Below are 26,404 nucleotides of genomic sequence, written 5' to 3'. Positions count from 1 at the left end.
CCATTATGAAATATCACCTGCAGAGTGCATTTTTGTCTCAGAAAATGCTTCACCCTAACTTCACTTCCCCAGCTCCACTCATAACCATAATTAATATTTTTTTTCAATCCCCTTATTAGCTCAATCGGCAATAGTAGAAATAACCTTTCTTAACCCAAAAAAGAAAACTAAAAATCCCTTTTGGGGAATTTCACATTCCTTATGCATAATCGTGGAAGATATATATTTTAAATGTGTATAAATTATTTTTGGACAAAAGAATATCATTTTTCGTTACCTGGTCATTATGCAGGACACAAAGATGGTGATATTGACAGCACACAAACACAAAGCATGTCTCCTCATTCATCAGAAAAGGACACAGAACAGAACATGAGGAACAAACCACCTGCGGTAGAAATGGTAACTTACACGAGGCTCAACAGGATTAAACACCTAGCAACAAGCAAAAAAAGAGAGAAAATCAGATACCAGTACTATTTTTACTCCTGTAGCAAAAAGGCAAAAGAAAAAGGACAATGCTGAAAACATCGTCGACACTGGTACCTTGCAGCATCAGCCATTACCTCTAATGGTACTCCCGCCAACAGAACCAACCGGCACGAAGAAACAAGATGAAGCAAGAAGAAAAACAAACGACAAAGGGTAGAAAAAGAACAAGATGATACCAACAGCAAAGGTTCAGATACCAATGATGACGATGATGACAGACAACATGATGCAGATTTCATTCCTACAAACGGCGTGATGCCGAAGAGCACGACAGTGACGTAGAACATGACGACGATGTAAAAACACACTTATGCACTGATTTTGAATACCACTATTCAGCACTAGGGATCTAACATTCCTTTCTAACAAAACCCTTTCCTTTTTTCTTCTGAAACAGCCCAAATCAGGCAAGAAGGACAGAAAGAGAAGAAAGACAAGCGGGAAAGAATTGGTAGCACCAACAGTTGACGAAGAACAGCAAGAAACAGATGAAGAGAAATGCCAAATCAAGGCAGGGGCAGCATTCGCTCATGTCAAGAAAGCATGGAATTTACTTAAAGACCGTCATAAGAAAGATATTAGGACGGCATGATTTGGCAGCATAGAGAGCGCAAATAATGGGCTCCATCTGCAGACTGCTTGCAACACACATCTACGACAACCTCGACACAGAAACCATGACAATAACCTTCGGTGATGCTACTTAAGACAAAAAAATCAAGATTACCAAGGAAGCTACCCACAAGGTGTTTGGATACCCAAACGGCACGCAAAGGTCAGCACTAAGGCCAGAGACTAGCCCAGCTTCAATGAAAGAACTGATGTCAGACCTTGGCTTCAAAGCTACAAAATCCGCGCCAAAACAACTGTTCGAGAAGCTACAAATATTGGTGGAAATAGATGATGAACAATCAAACAGGAAATCAGTTAAAATATTTTTCCTTATTTTTTTCCACAATGTTGTCTGCGGGTCAAGCGCCGCTATCTTCGCCCGGACAGCTATAATGGTCAAGGACATGGACTATCCAAAAATGGCAAAGATGGATTTCTGTGAGGTAATTATCGAATGTATTAGGGAAGGAGCCAAGACATGGCAGAAGCACAGGATGTTGCCTCAGGAAGAAAAGAACAAAAAGCACGTCAGTGGTTTGGCACAGGTACCAGTAATCATGTACCTTGACTCACTGCTGCTGCCAACCGACACAAAAGAAATGTGGAAGATTGCAAAGACAATGGACAAAACCTCATTACCACGAGTGAACCATCTCAAAGAGAGTGACCTAGCGAAAATAGCTAGAGCAGACATGAAAACGGACGGAAAAGCACGACCAGATGACTATGAATTTGGCAAGATACAGGTATAGCTCTGTTGTACATAAATCAGTCCTTCCCTTTTTGAAAACAGTTTCCATTCTAATCAACTCCATTCCACCGAAACGATGCAGACATGGAAAGGAATAGCAAAGAGGATCTTCTATACCAGCACAGCATCAACTTCGTCTTCGATTCACCAGATAGCAGGAGAACATCGTAAAGAACAACAGCACCATCACACAAGCAAACTGCTACCACCTCCACCCAAGCGCCGGCGTGAACCACGTATCGGCACCAGTGGAAGCACGGAACCAAACAAAAGCATCAGCACAGGACCAGAAGAAAGATTCCAAAGGATAAACAAATTGTTGGAAAAAGTGCTCCATGAAGCAGAACAGTTACCCGCAGTAACCACCAGGGCTAAACACCGATGCAACGAAAAAGAAGAGATATTGGATAAAAAAACAAGGACAAAGTCGTGCAACAAAAAATTGCCCTGGTGGATTCTCTAGAACAACTCAGACAATTTCAGGACATAGTTTGCACAAGGTACCTCACAGACAACGTGACCCTGCAGATGCTAGAGCAAGCAAATCCAGCAGCATCAAGTAGACTAGTCGATGCCAACCGCACGAATGAAATAGTAGCCACAACAGAACAAAGAGAAAGGAGAAAAAGTAAGAAAGAAAAAGAGGACGAAGAGAGGAAGAGAAGAACAAAATCAAGGGACGTGGGCATTGACGAGAAGAAGATAAAGCGGCAAAAACAGGTAAATAAATAGTAATGCATGGTGCCATCCGCAAGCAAAACCCTGTTTTCATACCTCAACTGAAAAGAACTGTGTCAATGCTTTCAGGAACGTACCAATAGCACGCCAGGCCAAGATGAACTCCAACAGCAGGATGGCGTCAAGAACCCCCAAAACAAGAATGAACCCAACAAACAAAGCAACCTCACAACAGACAGTGCTACAACAACAACTACCCCAACACAAGCACAAGATACGATCGACGTCAGAACCAATGAAGAGGTCAGTATGAACATCCATTTTTCCTTTCAAAACTGGATAGAGTTATAAGTTAACTGACAAACCTCTAACAAAATATAGGCTCAGCTGGAGAACAATCAAGTCAATAGTCCCGTCAACCAAATGCAAGAGGCTGACCCACAATCAACCGTTAGCATAACAAATGATAAAGAAGAAGAAAACAACAAAGAGGAGCTAAAATTCCACAGCCCAGTACACCCCACACCGGAAACTCATAATGGCAGGAAAGAAAGTGAACCACAAACTCATATTGTTTGAACTCCAGGTATCACAATCACTGCAAGACCAAGAGACAACCAGTGTTGAAATTGAACCCCATAGTGAACCTCAAACAGACGAAGGAGTCACAGAACAGGAAGTTTGTGCACAAGAGATTTCCAGTGACACAACATTGCAGATCACCACCACGAGTACAAAGGAGAAAACCCAAGACATCCAAGCCGATGAGAAACTAGAGACTATTATACCTGACAAATAAACAGTCGATGTAGGCACGAATAACCCAGTCATCAACACAGAGGTAAAAAATCAACAACAAACCCTTTTCAAAACATTTATGATGTTTGAACTACGTAATACACCCCACCACCGCAATACAAGGATTATAAGGGATGTCTGACCCTTTTCTTTGAACAAATGCAGGAAACAAACAAGTACATTGATCTCGAAGATCAAGAAGCAGCGCAACCAAAGGAAACTGGAAAACACACAGAACTTCAAACAACAACACTGAAGAGGTGAGGTTACAAAGCTAAGACACAAATGAAGTTCAAACTATAATTTCAATTTTTTTATTGAACATGAAGAGGAAGCAAGCGAAAGCACTCGCATAGACATTGAACAAGAAAAACTAGAGGATAGCACGAGACAAGGAGAAGGCGTAGTTCCAGCAGTAGACAGTCCTGCAAATCCAGAGAAAGAGGTCTTATAAAAAAAATTGTAACTCAACAATCAGAGATGCACCCATTTCTTAAATACTTTTTGTGTTGGTGCAGGCACAAGAAGCTCAAGAGAGAACCAACAATCAAGACCATCAAACACAACCAGAGGAGCCCAATGAACAACCCGAACATGTTCATCAAACGGTAGACAATAATGCCACTGAAGACCAAGCCACCAAAAATTCACTCACCAAACAACAACTACCAGAGGCAGCGCCAGCGTCAACGATTGAAAAGGTAAAGTTACGAAACCTACAACTATGAAATTATAAAATTGTTGCGTGCACAATCAAATAAACTCCAACCTACCACACCTGTATTCACTCCAATGCACTCTCACTTTGCCACCTCTATATTTGAACAGCTGCAAGAAAAAAACAAGGTCAGTGACGATGAACAGCAAAAAAAGAGAAAGAGAAGGACCAAAAAACACCACTCAATAAAGAACACGTAGAACAATCAGCAGTAACAAGTACAGAGGTGAAAACACAGAATACCTCTGAATGATCTTATAGTTCAAAAATATGCATTTCACATTTCACTACTTTCCTCCATCACAGAGAGAGGAGACAAATGAGCAAAAGGAGGCCACTGCAGAAGGGCAACATGTTCTTCAAACGGCAGACATCAACGTCAAAGAAGACCAAGCGCTAAAATATTCACTCACCGAAAAACACGCAGCAGAGACGGCAGCAGCGAGAATGACTGAAAAGGTAAAGTTACATAAGCTGATCCTCTGAAAGTATAAAATAGCTCCGTTGAAGCTCAAATGCACTGCCACTTAGCCACCTGTGTGTTTCAAAAGCTACAAGACAAAAACGATGGCAGCGGCGATGAACTCCAAAAGAGAGAACAGGAAGATGCCCAAAAACCTCCACTCAACAAAGAACAAGTGCAACAGTCAGCAGCAGCAACGAGAACAGAAGCAGAGACAACAGAAACATCAACGACTGAGGAGGTAAAGTTACATAAGCTGATTCTACGAAAATATAAAGTAGTTCCATGGTTGAAACTTACCACCTTTATGATTGAACAGCTGCAAGACAAAAACCATGACAGTGACGATGAACACCAAAACAAAGAACAAGACGGTACCCAAGAAACAACACTCAACGAAGAACGGGTGGAACAGTCAGCATCACCAACGACAGCTCAACAGGTGAAGTTGCACAAAATGTTTCCACAAAATGACAACTTAATCACAATCAAAATAGCTCAAAGCACGCACCGAATGCTTCGCTATTTTCCCATAACAACTGCTATAATTAAAATAAAGTAGCAAGTTAAATTATTTCAATGCTTTTTAGATGATAACGCAGAAACACGAAGAAGGCAACCACGGAGGTACAACCAATGAAGCAAACACACAAATTGTTCCAGAGAAAGAACCAGAAACTATCGAAGAAAACCCTACGCTGTCGTACGATGCCAATTCCCCTGGCAGACAGGTCAGTGCCATCCAGGTCGAGACTGAAAAACAAGACGGAAAAGACCACCAGCAAGACATAACGGTTGACAAGGAAAAACATGATGCTAAGAAAAGCACAGCCAACTCAAATAAGGATGGAGCAGAAACTGAACAAAAGGGTACAACGCAAAAAGAAGAACAAAACATGCCGCAGGAAGTAGAAGGAGAACAAGAAAGGAACAACACTAGACATGACATATCTTCCAGCATCGAAGCAGGCAAGACAATAGAAACATAATTGCTATCTTGTGATCTTTGTGACTTGGAATTATTTACATTAAATTCAAAATCATCGCAGGCACAATGGAGAAAGGGGGCAAAGATAGCGATTCCGTCAACAAAGCCATCGAAGACATGTACAACACTGTATGCAAGCCATAGACAAAGAGAGAAATGTAAGTTCATGCAACTAACACAGAAAACATTCTTACACACGATCATTTTGACTGTATCATGTGTGAACTAAAACATTTTTCTAAATATACTTTGCAGGGATCAGCTTTTCATTACAACGGACAAGTTTGATGTAAATCTAGGCCATGTATCCGAAAGCTTCAAGGTCGGTAAATCAGTATGCACCGAAGCAATCGAGCCCATGCTAACAATCTTGAGAAAACAACTCAATGACACACGGAGAAAGATTCTGTCATTAAGCAACACTGTAAGTAAATATCACCGCAAAAGAATCACGTTTAAAACAATATATATGACTTTATAAATAGATAAACTTCCCCTATAGCTGAACTGACAAATTCCCTTTGTGTATCTGTGACGAAACAAGCAGCACTCAATAAGGGAAGCCGACAACGAAGAACCAATGTGCTACAAAAATAATGATCAATAACACATTACAAAAAAATTACTACCTGCAAGGCTTAGATCATTTTTCAACATGCAAGAAGAAGAAAAACTGCAAGATTATAACATGGTAAGGAGATCAGCTGTTTCAAAAACAAAACACAAATTGTGCATATGTTATGCAAAGTTGTCTTTTTATTTTATGTTTCTAAATATAAGAAGATTTCCAAATGTTTTCTTTTTATTTTGTGTTTTGCAGTTCCTCCTACCATGTTCGTTGTGCGGGTTTGAGCAAGACGAAACTATAAGTCATTACTTCACCATCACAGTTAACATGCAAAAACAGCGCTTTGAACTCCTTGAGTCTTCAACTGCATATCCAGGCACAATAGAATTCTTCAACAATGTAACCAGCAAATTAATGAAAATCTGGAAGCACATAAGCACAGAGCTACAGCTTTCAGAAAAAAGCATCGACCATTTCAAAAAGGTCAAACTACAGGTGCCACTTCAAGGAGAAGACACGTAAGCACTTCCAACATTTTCACATGTTTCTTTTTTTCAATGCAAGATTCAATACTACAATTACTAAAATAATTATATTCTTTCGTCTTTTCAATACAACAATTACCACTACGATTGCTCAAACATTTCTCTTCTTTCCGTTTCTTGAATGCAACAATCTTTCCAGTACCATTCCTCTACATGCAGAATCGACTGCGTATTCTATATGTACATGAACCTGAAGCACTACTCCAATGATGGAACAGCACCAACCTTAAAGCCAGAACAAGTACCAGAGTTGAGGAAAAAATTCTATATCAACTAATCAGTCAACACAGAGGGAATACCAAACTGTCACTAATCAAGTGTGCAACAGGTTAGTCTCTTCAGAAACTAAACCTTACAGTTTCGTAACACTAGAAGAAGTAATATTTTTTTTAATTATTGTTTTACAGATATGCTGAAGTATGAAGTAGATATGGAAGACAAAGAAATGCAACAGGCAGAATGTTGCGTACTAGAAGAGTTTCCGCCAACTCCCGAGCCAAAAGAACATATTATGTGTGCGACAACCACACAAGAGCATGAAGTTATTGATATATCCAATAAACGCAAAGAGATTATGGATGTCAGCAGCCACGCTGTCGCCCAACAAACAAAATACCAGACGACAAGATACCATACCATGCCGAAGAGGAAATGGACGAGCAAAATATCACAAGCACAGAGCAACTGGAACAAACAGGCACTGATTTAAAAGAGGATGACAAAAGCAACGACGTACCAAATACACAACAACAGGTTTCCGAGCAGAAGAAACAACATGTTCTTCTTCAAGAAGAAACATGCTCGACAAGCAATCAGCAAGGCACCTCCAGCACCTTCTCTTTAGACTTCCTAAAACCAAAAACAATGGAAAAGCACGAAGAAGTTGATGAATTTCTTTCAAGCCTTAACCCGCTACAACTAGACGTGTACAACGACTATGTAAAGATGGGCTATAAGTTTGATGTAATCAAAACATGGCTGAACGACTATGAAAGCTATGAATTCAACAAAGATGCCAAGCCGTATCTGACAATCTTGCAGCAAGAATCATAAGAACATTCAATGCCTCAATCATTTGAGAACAGCTCAGACAAGAAAATCTCGGTCAAGAAAAGGCTGGTAAAGCCTTCAAGAAGGCTCCTTGGAGAAATCATGATTCCTACTTTTGTCCTAGGAGATTTCAAATTTATAAACAAAGCCAGAGCACTCCATGAATACCTATTCAGCAAAGAAGGACAGGACGAATGCGGAGAGTAAGTACTTTCTCTTGCATAAACAAAAAAACAAAGAAATGTTGCCCCTTTTTAAACCAACCTAGCTATTGTATAAACTTTTTCTGCTTGCAGTCTAAACGTATATATTAGCTCGATGCGACCCGATTGGATTACAGGAAAACAAGCAATGGAACAGTTACAGAAAGGAGATCATGGACAGATGGAGGGCTCCATCGCAAACGCATTGTTCGACGAATGGACAGTGCAGCAACAATACAAAACAACCGATAAAGCCATACTTCCCGCAGAATTTGCAAACTATGAAGTCCAATTTGACAAAAACACTTGCATCAATTCAGTGATTACAATGATTGAACTAAAAAGTAGAAAACTTTTTGGTCGCGGATCATGCTCAGTGTTAAAATTGGAGAAGAAGGAGGACTAGCAGAATTCAATGAGGAAGAAGCATTGAAACAGTTTGCACCCCTTGTAACAGGGAAGGAACTTTTAAAGAAAAAGCTGGTAAGTTAATAGAAAAATAGAAACATAATTCATTCTTCCTACAGATTGCACATTCACATGTCATTTAATTCTCCTGACAAGAATGAACTTTAACTCACTCTGTCTCCAAACACTGCAGATTATGATACCTCACAACATAGCTAAACACTACACACTGTACATGCTCAACAAGTACACGAGCTCCATCGACATACTTGACTCACTGAATTACAGACACGGAGACGGAAAAAATACATGGAAAACACACCATGAGGATCATGAAGAACTGGTACGTCAATTCAACATTATTTTCTAATTGGTTTTCCAATTCCTGCATTCCCTTTATTAATGGCAAAACCCAATAATAACATAGATTAAAAGGATGCACGCACTCATGAAGAAGCATTACGGCGAAGCGGAGCTACGAGCCAATAGCGAACCGAACTGGTCGAGGATAGCAGAAACACCTAACAGAGTTTGCGTGCCAAAACAGCAGGGTACCCAATGCGGACACTTCATGGTTCAATTTGCAAAATACTGGAATGGCATTGATCTCATAAAAGATGATGAGGATTTCAATGTAAGTGAATAGTACAAGAGCAAAAAATTTAATTTTTACAAGTAGCACTACTTGAATACTTGATTTATCTCATGAAAGAAAAATAAAAGAATATCCGATGACCTCCATGCAGCAAAGCAACGTAGATGCCGAGTGGAAACTAGAGTTCCTTTTTACAGCCATATTTGGTGAAACAAACCAAGTAATGTGGGAGCAACTACCTGGAAGAATCAAAGAATTCAAACTAGAAACTTCAAAGTTCTTTTCCACCAACAAAGGTAAGAAAATCATTTCTACTTATCTTTTTTTGTAATAACCTACCCATCCCACGGTTCACCAATGTCTTTCGTATCACGAGAGCTTACATATTACATATCTGCTTCCGCTGACAGAAACAGATGAAACAAAAAGGAAAAAAAGACAAAGCACCAGTCCATATCCAAAACATTCTCATTGTTTCCAACACACAAAGGAGGCGTCCGACCTCTTCCATCTAGTCATGAGCGACAGGTGACAGGAGGAATACAAAAAGTGAGTATTTTTCTATTGCACCTCAAAATAGTTGGACAGAGGCCAAAAATAATGTAAGAATCTGTTTCTCACTAACCGTGACCTCCAAAATTATTTTATCTCCCTGTCGCAGCAAAACTATATTTAGCCGCATCCGCAGGGACAGTGAAAGCACGCAACTTACTGGAGCCCAACTGAAGGCAGTATTTGGTCCAAGACTAGCACAGACGAACATACCACATCATATGGAAAAGAGGGTCCTCGATGACATAGCAGAAATTTGGGAAAGTAGACAAGATTCAAAATAGAGTGACAGAGTAATATTAGGCCCAAACTTTGCAGAGGTAAACTTTTAAAAAGCAAAGTCTTGTGTATATTGCAACAACTACTCTTTTTATATTGTTACACAACTAACAGTTTTTTTCATCATAAATATTGTTTGCGGCATATATTGGATTTAAAGGAACACAAAACTAGTATTAAAAAATTTATAAATGAATTGCAAAAACAAAGAATCAGCTGATTCCCATGTATCTCAAGGAAAATCAACGGAAAAGGCTCTCAACAGCAAACATGGTAACAACCCTTTCTTCCATGACAAAATCAGAAAATATGCGTTCTATTAAATTACTTTATATTAAATTGTCATCTAAGCAACAAGTATTTTGTATGCAAATATTCATTCCAATGGAGAAGCATGACCGCTATGTACTATATGTCCTGGACAAATACAAACACAAAGTTCACATTATTGATCCTCGAGAAATGACTCACAAGGAATTTGAGAAAGAAAAGATAGACATCGGAAAATTGACACAAAAAGAAGCATGTCGAGTTCTTCAGGAAAATGAAGATGCTAAAGAAAAAAGAGAAAGACAGTTTCAGGAATATCATGTTCATAAGTTGGCAATTGTAAGCATTTATACATAACAATTTTTTTAGTTTTACAAGTTGCAATATTAAAACAATTAATTACAAAATGCAATATTCCCAGGTACCTAGGTTTAAAGAACTCTTCAACATCATACTAGGACAAACAATGAATGCCAAGGATACAACATGGCAGACCCATATCGTGCAAGATGTTCCAGTGGTAGAAAAGGGAGAATCAACATTTGATGTTTTAAAGCTTGCATTCCTCTACAATGGTGAAAAGTTTGTCGAAGACCTGGAAGATTTGACAGTAAGTTTATATATATTTACTTATAAACAACTTATATGCACATACTCTAATAATATACTTCTCTTCTCGGCAAAATTTCACAGGATGAGGTCGAAGACTGGAGGGCAGAGGCAATGTACATTCTCTTAATAGCGAGATGAATCAAGTCAAAACTACTGAAATGGGTGACGAGATTAGCAAGATCTTAAGCAAAAATGAAGACTAAAACTTTTGATTTAGCCCGCGAGGCTAATTCTATCTAGACGTGACAAAACGTTTGTCAATAACTCACATTTATATGTAATGTAGTTAGAAATTGCGCGTTCATGTTGAAAAGAGAACTATTTCGACAATAGTGCCTCTTACATCATAAGAGAGTGCCAGTAAACTATAAACAACAATGCCTCTTCTTATTTGTACAACAGTAGTGACTCCCAAAACGAACCCTTATGCGTGACTCTGGAAAGCACCCTCCCGTGCCTCCAGAGGCGACATGGCCTTGTGCCACCAAACCGTAAGTCACCATGCCTCCGGGCAATATCCACACACACACACACATACCCTTACGCGTGACTCTAGAAAGCACCGTCCCCTGCCTCCAGAGGCGACATGGCCTTGTGCCACCCAACCCTGGGTCACCATGCCTCTGGGCAATATCCATACACACACATACCCTTACGCATGACTCTGGAGACCACCCTCAAGTGCCTCCAGAGCTGACATAGCTTTGTGCCACCAAAGCCTGGGTCACCATGCCTCCGGGCAATATCCACACACACACATACCAAGAGCGCCTCAACCGTGGCTAGCTCCTACGCACACGTGACTTCACATGCTTCAAACTCGTGCCTCCGGAGGCAACATACCAATGCCTTCGTAGTATGCACACATGTGCATGCACGCACAAACCTATATATTGTCAACAAAGCATTGCTCTTAGGTAGACGTGACTGCACATTCTTCAAACCTGTGTGTTTCGAAACAAAGCATCTTGCCTTTCCCACGACCTGCTAGGTGGTTCCCTCGCACCGAAGGCGCCGTGTCACACCGCGAGGGACAACGCGCCGCACGAACCAGCACGCTGCATGACCAACACACACTTCGATCTATGACCCCCCTTCAAGATGTTTATGAAAATTAAACGAGCCGAAGGCGAATAGGAGGTTCCCTCGCGCCGGAGGCGTCGTGTCACACCGCGATGGACAACGCGCCGCACGAACCAGCACGCTGCACGACCAACACACACTTCGACCTATGCCCCCCCTTCAAGATGTTTATGAAAATTAAATAAGCCGAAGGCGAGCAGGAGGTTCCCTCGCGCCGGAGGCACTTTTCTTCAATTTAGTAAAGTTATACACCCGTGCCTCTCCTAGTGTTCACCTGTGCCTATAAAGAAGTCACATGATTGAACAATTCTGAAGACTGCCGTTTTACATTAAAAAGTTGCTTTTTTCGTTACTTGAAACGTCATATTTGATAGTGTTGGTAGTCCCCGCCCGTAACTACCCCATAAATCTCCATTACCCGGAAATATAATGGGAACAAAAAGGGAAACGAGAAAGGGAAACAGGGAACCAACCGCGCAAACTGGTATTTTTTTTGCGTTTTCGCGCGGAAAGGAAAAACAGAAAAATGTGGTAGTATGAGGGTCAAAATGCAAAACGCACGAAGCCACAAACCGGAAAGGAAAAACCGGGAACCAACCGCGCCACCTGGTTTTTCCTGGCGGGAGCGCTCCGCAGGCGACACTTGTCACACGTAGAGCGCTCCTGAACCGCTCGTTACGAGCGCTCCGAAGGAGCGCTCGTTAACTAGTTGCTCCTGTGTCGTCTAGGAATCGCCGGCGACAATTGTTGAGCCGGCCCATTAGCGCTTGTCTCTCGTTTCCTCTGTGGCAAGTCGCTGTATGTTCGCTTTGTGCTATTTTTTTTTGTTTTTCTTTTTCTGTTTATTTTTTCTTCTTTCCTTGGTTTTTCAAAAAAGGGTCATTTGTATTTCTGCCCCTAACTTGAACCACCTACTCAGATTTGCCCTTAATTTTAAAGCATGCTCAAATTTGCCCCTCTGCCATTAAGTCACTACTTAGAAATGCCCTTCCGTCTAGTCAAAGGCCTTTGACCGTCAGAGGCCCATGTGTACTGTAGTAGACGGAAAGTGCTACAATATTGGACGGAAAGTGCTACAGTACTATACAGAAGGGCATTTCTGAGTAGTGACTTAACGGCGGAGGGGCAAATTTGAGCATGCTTCAAAATTAGGGGCAAATCTGAGTAGTGGGTTCGAGTTAGGGTCACAAATGTAAATGTCCCTTCAAAAAAAATCTCAATGGTATTCCTTAGGTTCTCTTTTTCTCTTCGTTCTACTTTGGTTTTCTTTGTTTTTCCATCACTTTTCTTCCTTTCTTCTTTATACTTCGGTTTGCTTTGTTTCTCTTTGATTTCTTCAGTTTCTTTTGCTTCTTAGTCAGATTTTATCGGGGTTTTCATCTTTTTCCTGTTTTCATTGTTGTTTGTCTTTAATGCATGTCTGCATTTTTCATAAGCATTGCACTTTTTTTATATATAACTGGAACATTTTCATTGTACTCATTAAACATCTATCAAATACATGATTAACATTTTTGCAAAATATATATTTTTAGATTAACATTTTATACATGTTTGTATATTTTTCATATACATCTAAAAATTTTATATATCTTTTAACATTTTTAAATACACAATTTCGCATTTTTGAAATACTTGTTTGAGCATTTTTTTCTAATAGGTGTTAAGCATTTTTTACTACATGTCGAAACATTTTCTGAATGATAATAGTTTTTCAATTATATAGATATTTTTCCAAATTTTCACAAAAAAATTCCCAAATCTTGTAATGATTTTTTAGTGTAAAGTACATTTTTTTGAATGTATGGGTTCGTTTTACGAATTACATGAACATATTTTTTATAATGTATAATTATTTTTTAAATATGGCATACATTTTCTTCCAAACTTATGATATTTTTTAAATGTCATCAACATTTTTTCGTGCACACGATTAATATTTTTCGTATACATTAGAAACATCTTCTATACAAGTTTAACATTTTTTAAATGTAAAAATTGAAAGTAGTTTATGATAATCGTAAATCACTTTCATACTCACATTTAACACGATATTGTTCGAAACAACAAAGCGTTAACAAGTCATCAAGCAGTTTCTATCAAATATAGCACAAACATTTCACCACACTGATGAGTCCAATTTATGTGAAAAAAATCATTGAACCAGTTTCAAAGATCGACGACCAAAGACAAAGGGCACCTTGGGACTTGAAGACCGGTTCAGGGGCTGCTAATGGTGTCCTGGATTGGGGGTCTCTTACCAAGTCGCCTCCCAGCCTGGTGGGCTAGGACGAGCCGAGGACCCCATGTCGGTTCAGGAGTGGGCTACGCTAGACGGCCCATGACGTGTGAATGGAAGGCTTCCGAAAACTTGTTGTGAGCTTCAAGAAGCCAGATTCGTCGAAGACACTATTTCCTAATACGTAGCTGACTTGGACGCTGTAACCCTAGACCCCCAATACCTATATAAATCGAGGGATAGGACTCGTAGAACAACATAACAATCTCATGATAGATTATTTGTACTTTGCACTCCAACCCAAAGCAATAAAAACAAACAAAACATAGGATATTGTCTCTTCGGAGAGCCTGAACCTGGTTAAAACCTCATGTCCTTGTTACCATCACATCTAGACACTTAGTTCGGGACCCCTTATCCGAGATCTACCAGATTTAGCTCCGTCACCATACCGCCGAGATCCGCGGGCAGGCTGCTGCAACACCCTCGATTGTGACCGCCGCCGCTGCCCCCTGTGCATCCTCGAGCGCCATCGCTTTCTCAAGCTACCAGGTGGTCAGACAGTGGATGAAGCATTCGTCACTACTAGAAAAACCCCTACTAATGGCGCACCTAATATGGCCATTAATGGCGCATCTGTGGTGCGCCATTAACAGCACGCCATTAGTAATTTTTACTAATGGCGCACCACCTGGTGCGCCATTAGTATCTGGTATACTAATGGCGCACCGCGGGTGCGCCATTAGTATAGGCCAGCGTGCGCCATTAGTATGCCTCCCAGGGGCCATGTATACCCAGGTGCTTTGGCATACTAATGGCGCACCACCACTGGATGCGCCATTAGTAACCGCAGCATACTAATGGCGCACTACCCAGTGATGCGCCATTAGTATGCACTGTCATACTAATGGCGCACTGTCCTGTGATGCGCCATTAGTATGAATATTAGGTTTTTTTTATCTTTTTATTTTCTGTTTTTTGCACAGGTTACAAAATGTATAGTTTGACAAAATATAGACAGCACACATCAACAACAGATTCATCGAATACAATAGAAGATTAGTCTTTGAATACAATTCATCATATTAGTCTCCGAATACAATTCATCATATTAGTCTCCGAATTAAAAAGACCGAACAAAGATAGAATATTATATTACAAGTCTCGAGACCGCGAGTAGCGAGTTTGTCTTCACATTACAAGTCGATATCGATCATCTAAACTACCATCACATAGAAGAGAGCTGCGGTCATCACGATGAGCATCATCACGATGAAACTCGTCTTCATCCGGTTCCTCCAACGCTCCCTCCCCTCTCCCGCTAGATAGCGGGCGTATCTAGATTCGGCCTCGGCCCTAGTGGTGTAACCTTTGTAACTGTTACCGCTGAATCGGTGAACCTGTCTCCGACACTCCTCCCAGTCATCGTAGACTCCGGGAACCTTACCCTTGTACACGACATACATCGGCATCGCTATGCACTAGCCAAACGAAACGTTAGTACCAATTCACAGACAATACATAAGCAATATATAATTATGCAACAGAACGATCGGAAGAGAAAAGGAAGACATTAATAGCATCGATTACATCTAAGTTGAACGACTCTCGAAACCAAAGAGACATACTACAAGTTCATTAAAGTTTAATTACAACATGAGCCAATCGATGTTTCAGAACTAGACAACTCGACTCAAGGGACCGGAGCATGGATGAAGCCGCCGTCTATCGTGGGAGTCATGAAAGAACGGGCGTTGTCATCCTGCATTTGTAGCATTGTGTCGATGTCACTGTTGGACGGTTGATTTCTGAGGTAGAACTGCCCCGAGGTACGAAGGACATCTTGATGGATGATTTCCGCAAACTCCGACTGGATGCGAAAGAATTCTTGTCGGAGGTCCGCGTCCTGGATTGCCGACACGCTCGCGGCCCAATCTTTGAGTTTACTCGGTAGCAGAAGTTGATGATGGTCCCGTACGATTGCCCGCATGTGATGGATGGCGTAGTAGGCACCCTTCTGACCGCCAGGCGGCTGCTTGACGCAGCAGAACGTCGTATTGTGGGAGAACACGTGCTTGCCGTACTTACGAATAGGCCTGGTGAAGGTGCCTCCAGATTGGGCGTAGCCAGGGAGAACATCATCAAGAACCTTCTTGACATTTGTGTAGTCTACGTTCGACTGACGGTCCGGGTGGAAATACGTGGCCATGGAATATTTGGGGCTTAGGAGGATGAGCGTGCAACGTGTGTCACTGCAGAAAACACGGAATGTTAAAAGAAAAACGATCGAAAAGTAAGAATTCATATGTTACGGGCCGGTTGAGGGGAGGACTTACTCGGGAAAGTAAGGCACGAGGAAGTTATCCTTATCTTGGTTTGCCAGAATGACGCCTTCGAGGTAAGAACTCGCGACTTGCCGGTCCCCAGCGCTGCCCAAGATCTTGGCACGCATGTAGAAGGGGTCGACTATCACGATGTCCGGGGTCTTGTCGCGAATGATCCGCATCTCCATACTCAGCGAAAATAGCCGAAGAAAGGTGTAGTGCAGCGGATGAAGGTTCAACATAGCGTGGATGTCATCAAAACGCAGGACGATCATACGCCCGATGGAGTTATCCACAAAGCCCTTGCCCTCTGGCACCTTGGCCGCGAAAACCGGGTATGCCACATCCTTCTCCCTGAGACGCCGCTTCTCCAAAGCAAGAACACTGTCATGCAGACTCCGCATAGCACCGGTTGCAGCATTGAGCATATTTGTCGGTAGCATTGCCCTACCCGCCACATGCACCCTCCTCGAGATATCCTGCGGTGAAGGTGGCCCGTCCTGAGCACGGATCGTACTCGGTGCCGGCTGGCTCGCACCCTTCTTAGTCTTTCTTTTGCGTGCCTTCTTCTTCTCCTGTAATGGGACCGAGTTCTGCTCACAGACCGCCTTCTTGAGTGTGTTGGGGCTGATAATATTTCGCACCTCGCCTATCTGAGGCTCGGTGAAGTCGGCAACTGGAGGCGTCTCCTGAGAGCTGAATGCCAGACGGCGCCTGTTGCAACTTGGCTTCTCCGCGGTACGAGCTAGATCGCACACGTCTTTTGTTGGGTTTGGTTCTTGAGAAGGAGGCCCCATGAAGTCGCCATCGTACCCATGCTCGGCAAAGTACTGATCGACGTTGCCAAATGTATCATCGTCGTCGTCGTCGTCGTTCTGATCCTGTGCCATATGCATGTTTGGATCCAGTGGCATAGGGATGTCCGGCACCGTTACGGCGGTCTTGCCATGGGGCCGACTTGGCGCCGGCACGACTGGCGGTGTTGTCTTTGGGGTGGTGTCCCCCGCCCCCAAACGAATCTGGCTCTTCGGCCAAAGCAGGGGCCAGCTCAGGCAGGCGCTGAGGGTCATCACGTCATCATCGTCGGCCCCGACGGGTCGAATCGGAGGTAACAAGTCGTCGCAGCCTGGCAGCACCCGAACCAGTTGAACCCTAAACAAGTTGGGTGGCATCTGGGTACCGTGGAACAAGGGGTTGCCCGGTTGAACGATTTTGCCCTTGGCGACATCGACCAACTCGTTGTTCACGAAGTGGAGGAGAGTGCACGGAACATCGGCGGCGCCCTGCGAAAACATGTAGGGCGTCAGGGAGGCCCAGTCAAAGGCAAGGAGATGAAGTCCTCGGCCGAGAGAGGCTTAATTAGTTACCGTGATGATGGCGTCGAGCTCGGCTAATGTCGAGGCACCGCCAACGGCGGGCGTGCAGTTGACGGAGCGGCCGCTTGCTGAAGAGGTGCCAGCCGGCGTACACCCGGGTGCATTAAGCTCCCGTGCCGGCGTCGGAGACACCAATGCCGCCTCCGCCGGAGGCACCAATGGCCCCGCCATCGCATTATGCGAGTTGCTGGCCGTGAAGCTAGGAATCGGGGGCGGCCCCTGTTGGCCGCCCGCAATCCACGCACTCAACCCCGAGATCAAGGTAGGCACAAGGGCGGTGATTGTTGCTCCGAGTCGTTGTTCCACTTGCCCTTGGACAATCTCCGGAATCCGCGCCACCTGTGCCTTGAGTTCTTGAACCTCTCGCGCCTGGCTTTCCGAGCTGGTCTTTTTCTCCTTCCGCACACCAGCGGTATAGTATGACCCCCATTTTGTCGACAAGCCTTTGCCGGCCACACGACCAGCTGACGTCGGCTTACTGAGCTTATCCTTGTTCTTCATTATATTCAACCCCCTATTTAGAGTGGTGTCCCAAGGGTTGCTCTTAGTCGACCCCGCGCTACTGCTTTCAGTCGCCTGCGGAAGGAATGTGAACCATTTAGAAATTCGGCTTCATTAATTAGAATGCAACCATATGGAGCTAATTACGCGGGGGTGTATTCCTTACCAGAACAAGCTCAAGCCGCCTGGTCTTCGGATCCGTGGTAAGCTCCTTTGTTTTCGGGTCCTTCTTGTACTGGGCCCTGACAAAGTTCCTGGTCTGCTTGTCACCGTATTTATCGAAGAGGGGTGGTAGGCCTTGCTCGGCACGGTCCGCCTCCTCCTTGTCCCATATAGGCTCCGCCACTCTGTAACCGCCGGGACCGAGTGTGTGTTCCCCTATGTTCAGCTCCCGCATTTGTTTCCCCCACTCACTTGATTGGGAGCTTGCGGTGCTCGAGCAATTGATCTTGAAGTCGTTGTAGTCATCTTCGGTGATCGAAGGATTTTTCTCCTTGATCTTCTCATAACTCTCACCTTTCTCGATCATTCTCTTCACATTGCTTTTCCAAGTAGACATGGCCTTGCTCATCTTCGTGAGGGCAGCATTGTTCACTTTATTCCCTTTGAGGCTTGTGTTTTCGAATTCAGCGGGGAACTTGTATCGTTCGTGCAGCTTCGTGAAGAGGAGGTGGCGCAAATTCCCCCGGTCAGGATGCCTCAGGTTCTCGGTGTTGATCGAGACGGTGCTCCGGACAATGCACCCGAGCTGAAGCGAGTACCCCTTGACTATTCGTTCGGGCGCCGTTGGATTCCCGTTGGAGTCCACTTCAGTAACTTCCTCCTTGAGGGTGCGGAGCACGATCGGGCGCCGGTCCTTCCGTTGCCTCTTCGGCTGGCTGCTATCTGTGCGTGCGCCGCCATCATCAGTGGTGGCATCCTCGGCGGCACCATCAGTGGTGGCATCAGTGTGGTCATCCTCGGCGGCACCATCCGTGGTCTCAGGATCGGTGGGGAAGGCGGCGGCCTCATACAAGTGAGGTTGTTCCTCCATCTCCTGGGACAGCTCCCAGAATGCCTTGCCGCCCGAACCCCCGGCCTCATCGTTGTGGGCCATGTTTCTCTCTAAATAGAAACAAAGTTTGGTCAAAAAGTTGGTTATTGTCAAGGAACACGATCATGGTCTCATCATTTAGGGTTTGTCGACACCGAGGCATCCTAAAATCTAAGCTTTTATCATTGAGGGTTTTTCGATGCCAAGGCACCCTAAAATCCTAACTTTTCATCATTTCGGTTTTTATCGACACCGAGGCACCCTAAAAGCCATGCATTAGTCACAAGTACGCCGGGGCACTTGATCCTACTTAATTAACTACTAAGATACCCCGGCCTATGCATTAGTCACAAGTACCCCATATGTCCTATTTTTAGCAAAGTCATGCTAAAATTCACGGAAAATTTCAGCATGACCTTTGTTGAAAATAGGACATATGGAGTACCCGAATTTGCCGGAACGGAAGTTAATCGACATTCCGGCAAACTCAAGGGCCTCTCGGGGTACCTGCAAAATCATCACAACACGATGGTCGGAGACAAAACCCAGCAAACTAGCAAAATCATCACAAATTGTTTTCTGTTAAAGATGATCATCATCTTTACAAGTCTTTCTCAATGTGATCACAAGTAATTCAGAGGCATCACAAGTAATTCAGAGCATCACAAGGCATTAGTAGTTCAGTACATGAACAAGTTTTACAAACCCATATAAGAACAAGTGAATTCTAGTCCCATTGACACTCCTGGTTTTCTACAAACACCAAGTACTAGGGCACACAAAAGTTCTGAAATTTGTGTGCCTAACTGAATTAACTGAATTTTCAGTAACCGAATAAACTGAATTTTCAAAACTGCAAGAAGCCAATTAAAAAAAATCCAACAGCACTAGAACTGAGCTGATTGACAGTAGTTTTGTTCACTGTTATGAAGAGAAACTTCTTCTTGTAAGAAAGGACTTCGCGTGTGGTTTGGAATATTCGGAAATCAAGTTGAAATATAAAACCATATAGAGGTAGGTATGCTACAAGTCTACAACATATATACTAATTAATCAACTGCAATCAGGAGACAGTTTCTTCTTCTAAGTCCATCTCACGGTTCGCTGAATTAAGAAAAATACATCATCATTTCAGAAAACTTACGCAAACTACTCAAAACAGGAAGAAGAAGAAAAACACATTTCAGAAGGAAAAAACTTTTGTATAGCTAGAATTCAGAATGCATTCAACAATCCAAACTTTTGTATTTCCTGGATAACAAACAGTAATGATCTCTAGCCCTGACATTCATTTATTCATTCTTCTAGTAAATAGGTGCATAAATGTTCTTGCCGAATGGGTTTATTTTTTGTTGATCTATATGCTCATATATGCAGACGAGGCTAGCCACTTTTCTGCCACTCATATGCCACTGATAAAAAAAATGAACTTTCACCAGTAAGTTGTAACTTGGCAGCCAGTCAGTTTATACAACAAAGATAATCATATATTTCTATGAACACTAGACGCCAATCTGAGGATAAACAAGCATCTACTAGTAACTAGTGCATATGATCATCACTAGCCCATAATAGTAATTAAGTTTTTTTTGTAGACAAACAACATGTTTATCTTTCAGGCATCTACATCTCAGAGTGTACCGAACAAAACCCAGAGCTTGGTGCTAGTGCTCTGCTGCTCAAATTGGGTCGAGAAGCATCTACTAGTAACTAGTGCATATGATCATCACTAGCCCATAATTCGTGTACTCCAAAAATTCAAGCAATTGTACCAAATTTTGAAAGAGATTTTTCCAATTTATATTTAAATAGAATTGGGGTATATACCTTGGAATCCTCCTAATGGAAACAGCACTAACTGGCGTCTCTATTTCAGCACGAACTGTCAGAAGACTTTTGACCTAAATAATATTTAAATGGTTCTAAGTTAGTAAAGTACATAAAGAAAGATCATCGAGTAATTCTCCATGGCATAATTTTTACCTACCAACAGGAGACCTATAACATTTCTAGGGTTTCCTGAATACACAGGTTATGCAGTACCAGAACCTATCTATGTCAAGCCCACTCTACTAGCTCGACTGGTCAGCAGCCAGTTCTCACACCAGGAGGTCCTGGGTTCGACTCCCAGGCTCCACAAATTTTTTTAGCATTTAAAAAGCTGTTTGATACTTATTTATGTTTAAATATGTTCAAACTTGTTTAAATAATAACAGTAATATTTTTTTATAAGACAGTAGCATTTAAAAAGCTGTTTGATACTAATTTTTTTTATAAGACGGTGCGCGGGGTGCGGGGGGTCGGCGGCGGCGGTTGAGTAGGGGAATCGAGGGTGCGGGGGGTCGGCGGCGGCGGCCGGTGGACTGGGAGGGTGCTCGGCGGCGAGGGGGGCCGGATCTGGCGAGGTGGGATAGCGATCGAGATGGAGGGGGATCGAGATCGAGTGTCCATGAAATTTAAAAATATTCATGATAGTTCAAAAAGTACCCATGAAATACAATCGAGAAATGAAGGCTACGATTTAAATACAATCGATCTTAGCTAGCTATCTGTTCACAATCTTCTTGCCCTTCTTTTTCGCAAATGGAGTTCTTCTGTGGAACGGACGTCCTTTAGGTAGGGTGGTCCTGCTTCTTCTTGTGGTGTATGCTGCTGCTTCATCATCGTCGTCATGTTCGATCCTCGGGTCGCCGTACTTGTCGAAGTCTTGCTCATTGGCTACTCCATCCATTCCGATGATCTTCCTTTTGCCTCTCCTCACGACAACACGACTGGGCTTTGGCGGGTCGGTAATGAAGAAGCATTGGTCCACTTGGGAAGCCAGTACCCATGGCTCATTTTTCGCGGTGACGTTTGCGCCCGCGGTCTTGGATTTGGCTTCGGGTATAACCATGGTGGTGAAATACCGGTCTTCTTTTATGACGTTCTTGGCCCATCTGACACGGAACATCAGGACCTTCTCTCCAGCGTAGCTCAGCTCCCAGATCTCCTCGATCCTTCCGTAGTATCTGTCCTTGTCGTTACCGGTGTAGGATTCCATCGTTACCCCGGAGTTCTGATAACCATCGCTCTTCATGTCTTTGGCCTCGGTGTAGAATGTGTAGCCGTTGATATCGTACGCCTCATAGGTCATCAGGTTGTGCTCGGCGCCCTGTGACAAGGCGAATATGAGTTGTTCTTCCGCGGAAGAATCCTCATGTAAAGGGTACGACAGAAGCTTATGCTTGAACCAACGCGTGAAACATGAGTTGTGCTCTTTGAGTGTATCTCCGTCCGTCCTCTGTTGGCCTCGGTCATTGTACGTCTTTTTAATAAAGGTTTTGTGCTCTACCACCCAAGGATCGACCACGTCTATGTGTTGTAGCGCGACTAGGTTTGCTCTTTCAAAGTCGGCGAGTCGACCCTCGAAGTCGACATGCATTTCGCGGCGACCCTCACGGTGACCCCATCCAGCGAGCCTGCCGAGGTGCCTGTTGACGGGCAGACCAACGGGGTTCTTGATGCCTAGATAATTCGTGCAGTAGGAGATGCACTCTTCGGTCAGAAAGCCCCTGGCTATGCTTCCTTCTGGACGTGACATGTTGCGAACGTATCCTTTGATGACACCATTCATCCTTTCGAACGGCATCATGCTGTGCAGGAACGTCGGCCCGAGTTGGATGATATCCTCCACTATATGGACCAGCAGATGCACCATAACATCGAAGAATGCGGGCGGGAAGTACATCTCAAGCTCGCATAGTATCACCACGATATCTTCCTGTAGCCTTCTGAGTTGCCTCACGCCAATCGACTTCTGAGAGATGACGTCGAAGAAGTTGCATAGGCCAAATAGCGTTTCACGGACGTGCGCGTCCATGATCCCACGGATTGCAACTGGAAGTATCTGCGTCATCAGCACGTGACAGTCGTGAGACTTCATCCCGCTGAACTTCTGCTTCGCCGGGTCTAGGTATCTGCTTATCTTCCCCGCGTAACCGTAAGGAAGTTTTACTCCTAGGAGGCAGCTGAAAAACTGCTCGATCTCCTCCTGACTTAGAGTGAAGCACGTGGGAGGGTAGTCATTTCCGGTCTTCTTGGCCTTTTTGCCTTTGCGACGACTTTCTGTGTCCTGCTTCGCCTCATCATCATCATCATCATCATCATCATCATCATCATCATCATCATATATAGCGTGAAGCTCCTGCCTGATGCCCATTGATTTCAAGTCTGCCCTTGCTTTCGGCCCATCTTTGGTCCTCTCTTGCATGTTGAGCAGGGTACCAAGCAGACTCTCGCACACGTTCTTCGTGCTATGCATGACATCAAGGCTGTGAGGCACACGGTGGATCTTCCAGTACGGCAAGTCCCAGAAAACAGACCTCGTTTTCCATACCTTCAGCAGCGGCTCTGGCGCCTTTCGCTTCTTTCCCGGCTCTGGCGCCTTTTGCTTCTTTCTCGGCAGTGGGCAGTCTTTCCAATTTTTCAACAGCTTGTCTATTTCCTCGCCGCTCCTCGTACACGGGCGTTTTCGGGGTTCGGTTTCACCATCGAACAGATCCTTGCGTTTCCTCCACGGGTCATCGTCGCGAAGCCACCTTCGATGTCCCATGAACACGGTTTTCAAAGACCCGGGATCTCTATCTAGCTGGCGATACGTTGTGTCATCCATGCACCTTACGCATCCAGAAAATTCGTGGACTACCTGCCCCGCAAGATATCCGTAACCGAGATAGTCGTGCACCGTCGTGAGCAGTGCGGCTCTCATAGGGAAATATTCTTTCTCTGCGGCGTCCCACGTATTGGCTGGCGTTTTCCACAGCGTGTCAAGCTCCTCTTTCAGCAGCCCCAGATACAGATTGATGTCGTTCCCTGGTTGTTTCGGCCCTTCAATTAGCATACTCATGTGAATGTACTTCCTCTTCATGCACAACCAGGGGGGAAGGTTGTACATCCACACAAACACAGGCCAGGTGCTATGTGTGCTTCTCTGGCTGCCAAACGGATTGACTCCATCGGTGCTCGCGCCCAGCACGATGTTCCTTGGATCGTTCCCAAATTCTGGGTATTCGAAGTTCAATGCTTGCCACTGGCTCGCATCCTTAGGGTGACTCAGCATCTTGTCTTTTTTATCTATCTCCGGATCATTTGCATCATCTTCTCGCTTCTTCTCCTCCCTATCCGCGTGCCAACGCAGGAGCTTTGCTACCTTAGGATCCGCGAAATACCGCTGCAGACGAGGAGTGATCGGAAAGTACCACACCACTTTTCGAGGAGCTTTCTTCCTCTTCTTGTATCGAGTGACACCGCACACCGGACATATTGTAGACTCCGCGTGCTCGTCCCGATAAATGATGCAATTGTTCATGCACACATGGTATTTCACGTGCGGTAAATCCAGAGGACACACGATTTTCTTTGCCTCCTCCAAACTGGTCGGGCACTTGTTCCCCTTGGGAAGACGTTCGTGCCAGAATGACATGTTCTCGTCGAAGCATGCGTCGGTCATTTTGTGTTTTACCTTCATCTCCAGAGCCATGAGCGTTACTTTCAGGCGGGTATCCTCGGGCCTGAATCCTTCATACAACGGAGTAACCGCGTCTAACTCAAGTTGATCCATCTTGGCTTTCTCTCGGGCGGCAGCTCTTGCGTTATCCGTCTGCTTGAGAAGCAGCTCTTGAATATGAGGGTCCTGCACCCAGCCCATCGATGGTCCAACGTCGTCTGCTCCGCCGGCATCATCATCATGTCCTGCATCTTCTACATGATGACTGTGTACAGCATCACCGTCGTGATCATCTCCTGGGGATTCTTCGTCTTCTCGCCCCCCCGAGCCGCGGTGGTTGTCTTGCTGCCCTTCCTCATTTCTTGCCCGGCCCCCATGAACGACTTCGTAGTCATCATCATCACCTTGCCACCGATAGCCATCCATGAAACCACGCAAGAGCAGGTGGTCCCGCCCCTGCCCGGAATCCGGGTCCGCAATAAGGCTATTCAGCTTGCATCTTCGACACGGACATCTTATCTCCGTCTCGTTCTTTTGAAGCATCTCGGCCTTCGCGGACCTCAAAAACCTATTCACGATGCCTTCGGTCATCGTGCGGACCATGGTCGCCTGCGGGGTAGAGCAAAACGATATTTTAGAACCAAGAAAAAATTTGGCATGACTTTCCCTAAAAATAGGACCAAAAAGAATGCTTAATGCCAAAATTCTCGCCGAAACGGAAATGAATCAACATTCCGGCAAAATATTGGCAACTATCGCATTTCAAATACCGGTACACCTCCAAACACAAACACATATGAAACACCACAAACATATGCAACACCACGAACATACATAGATCTAGCTAGGCCATAAAAAGTGCATGTGCACATTGTTTGTAGGGAGAACAACATAAATATAGCTTCCCCCCTTACTTACCTAGCAAAACAAGGTAACTTAACCATTTAATTTGAATGAATCTATGGTGGAAATGAGGTGAAAAAGAGGAGGCACCCGAGACAAGGAGGAGGAGGTGGAGAGAATGAAGTGGGGAGAAAGTGAGTGTGGGAGGAGAGGCTGTCCAAAATATCTTGTTGCTGCCCACTTACTAATGGCGCACCAGCAACAAATGCGCCATTAGTAATCCAGGTTACTAATGGCGCACCCCCTGGCGGTGCGCCATTAGAACTTTTGCAAAAAAAAGGAATAAAAGCAATAATAAAAAAATAACATTAGTGGCGCACCACCAGGGGATGCGCCATTAGTATGTTTGGACAGGCGCACTAGTTCAAAAAAAAAATTTGGTACTAATGGTGCACCGTGGTCAGGGTGCGCCATTAGTAGTTTCAACACTAATGGCGCATCAGAGGGTGGTGCGCCATTAGTATATACTAATGGCGCACCACTTGTCTGGTGCGTCATTAGTGTCATTTCCATCTATAGCCCTTTTCCTAGTAGTGCGTGACGGGGTCCTAAATATCTGGCTTGAGACTTTTAGTGATTCTATTAATGTTTCCATACAAACCTTAGGCTGGCCATAGTGGGGGTAACATAAGGCTGGTTGTAGTGGGGAGTATCATATACTAGTATCATGCATATGGTACTAGTGTATGATACTACCTCCCTCATGCATAGTATCGTATATTAGTATCATGTAGTACTCTATTTATTGCCATGCATGACACAAAGTAGCATAGCATTTAATATGATACGGTATCATGATATGATACTACACCCTCTCTTTCTTCATTTAATTCTACGACACCTTATCAAAATTGCCTAGTTGGCATGCATGATACTAG

This window comes from Triticum dicoccoides, chromosome 6B (assembly GCF_002162155.2).
Source record: "Triticum dicoccoides isolate Atlit2015 ecotype Zavitan chromosome 6B, WEW_v2.0, whole genome shotgun sequence".
In the NCBI taxonomy this organism is placed as follows: Eukaryota; Viridiplantae; Streptophyta; class Magnoliopsida; order Poales; family Poaceae; genus Triticum; species Triticum dicoccoides.
This window is presented reverse-complemented; position numbering follows the sequence as displayed.